The sequence below is a fragment of the Ambystoma mexicanum genome, chromosome 1p (assembly GCF_040938575.1).
Source record: "Ambystoma mexicanum isolate Mex_15411 chromosome 1p, UKY_AmexF1_1, whole genome shotgun sequence".
Classification (NCBI taxonomy): domain Eukaryota; kingdom Metazoa; phylum Chordata; class Amphibia; order Caudata; family Ambystomatidae; genus Ambystoma; species Ambystoma mexicanum.
The window spans coordinates 3,615,670-3,617,954 of NC_090921.1; the positions used below are offsets into that span (position 1 = coordinate 3,615,670).

General features: G+C 50.4%; 1 non-coding gene across 1 annotated transcript; it reads left to right on the forward strand.

Moving 5' to 3' along the window:
- Positions 1 to 1,196: 1,196 nt before the first annotated feature.
- TRNAI-AAU (transfer RNA isoleucine (anticodon AAU)) lies at positions 1,197 to 1,270 on the forward strand. Its single transcript has one exon. It is a non-coding gene; the product is annotated as a tRNA-Ile (tRNA).
- The last annotated feature ends 1,015 nt before the right edge of the window (positions 1,271 to 2,285 follow it).

Consider the following 2,285-nt stretch of genomic DNA (forward strand, 5'->3'; position numbering starts at 1 on the left):
TCTCCAGAAAAGGCTCCTAAACCGGGGCCCTGCCGGGGACTCACCCCCGACTAGCCCCAGCCATGCTGACACCTGAGGCCGCCCGTGCAGCGGCTGCACGGTTACACAAGCTGCCTGCAGGTGTCAGCACTACGGATTAGAAAAAAAGTAATTGCCTTTTCTTTTTTTCTAAACCGAAGTGCTGTCACCTGCAAGCAGCAGGTGCAACCGTCCAGTGCGGGCTGCCTGGTGGCTCTGTACTCTGAAACAGGAGGAGGGCTGGACTGCCAGGCCTCCTTTTGTTTCTGAGTAAATAGCCATCACCCAGCATGAAGCCCCTGCGCTACTCACGCTGGCTGATGGCTATTTACTCAGAAACAAAAGGCAAGCTGGGCAGTTCAGACCTCCTCCTGTTTCAGAGTACAGAGCCATCAGCAGCAGGCATCACATTCATTCAAGGAGCCTGTGGTAAAGCATTGCAGCATGTGGCTCCTTGAATGAAAAGGCTGCCTGCTGGGTGTGTGCTGTGGCTTTCTGGGGTCACACCTTTGCTCCGCTTAGCCGCTTCTTTTGTTTAAAAGGAGGGGCTGTGCGCATTAAAGGTAATAATGCCAGTGCATCCCAGCTCTGCTTCTTTTAGCAGCCCCCAACTCTTAGGTGAGGGGGGTTCTTGATGGGGGCGTGGACTAAGCACACCCATGCCTAGGCCACGCCCCCTAACAAGAGCCCCCCTCAATTTCTAATCCCACTTAAAGCACTGCTTAGAGTCACCTTGGAAGTGACTTTAGAATCGGTTGCCATAAGTAAGCCAAGTGGCAAATAACTTTGTGGTGCAAAATACCTAAATTGGACTAGTATTATATATGGAGAAACTCTATAGTCATTAGGCATTGAGGATTGGCCAGGACAGCTGCCCCTCATAATGTAGCCTTGAGCGTGGAGTCTATAATGGCAGCAGTCCGTGGCAGCAGTAAGCCTTCCCAAAAGTGGTTGTAACTGGCCCAAAGACGACATCTTGTGCAAATGCTCTTATCCAGTGCATGCCAAAGAATGGTCTAGATGTCACCTGCTCCATCTTGTCAGGCGCGTCTCCTGGGCTGCAAGTTGCCTTCCGATGTGCTGACAGCAGGCGCTAAGGGCTGAATGGGAATGTACTAAGAACATTGTTCTGTTGACAGTGGCTGCTAGTAGCTGTTGCTGTGATCTTGAGTATTAATGGCCGGTTAGCTCAGTTGGTTAGAGCGTGGTGCTAATAACGCCAAGGTCGCGGGTTCGATCCCCGTACTGGCCACACCTTTTTTAAGTTTCCTTTTAAAATTGGAGCGTCATGAATGAAGAACTCTCATTGGACGAATATGAAATCTGTAAAATAATAAGCCGATGTGGAATTCTGAGTAATAGCACAATATAAGCAAAGACGTCCTCTGGCTAATGCCAAAAACAGTTCTTTGGCTCCTGAAATGACTACATGTCCTAGTGCTGTAGCAAAAGGACTGCAAGAAGGCAGTCTATCCGTGGTCCTCCTCTTCTTAGCCGGCGGTGGCAGCACAGGTATTTCCCGCCAGTCCCAAATTGATAACATCACTCCAACTTTGCAGTGTGCTGACATCTCAGGAGTCTTCTGGCTTCTGAATTGTGGGAGTCGGATAACCCTGCGGGGAGGAGATGGGCCCAACATCGCAGCACAGCACCCCTCTGGCCCGCCATGGGTAACTTAAACTTTGGACACCCCCTGAGGATCCCCCCTTTTTTGCAGGTCCCCCATCAATCAAATCGCTGTGTACCAATCTTTCCTCTTGGTATCCTCTACAAGGTCTCATTGTTTGGAATAGGTCGAGGACCTGCTGGGATATCCTATCAGCAGCATCCCTGCCCCACTTAGCCGTGCCCAGCTTCTGATCCTGGCAAATGCTATGGGACCTGGGCAGTCATTGCCAAAGAATGGCAACTGATTGATTACCTGTGCAAATGATAACCATGCCCGGCAAATGTGTGCGTGCAAAGGCAATTGATTAGAATTCCTGTAAATGGAGAAGGCATCTGGCAAATGATAACAGGGCTGTCACCCACTCAACTGAAAATGTTGCAGGCAGGAGGCATGACTGCGCAACGATACTCAGTACGGCGGGGTAGAAGCGGCTTGGAATGGGAGTAAGCAAGCGCACAACAAATCTCACAGCTTTGAGAGCAGAGAGTGTTTAAGCAATCATTAACAGGCAGCAACACCAAAGGGACGTCATTTCACCAAAATGCCAGGGGTAGCGGAAGTGACATCACACGACCCTTGTCCCCCTGATGACATCACA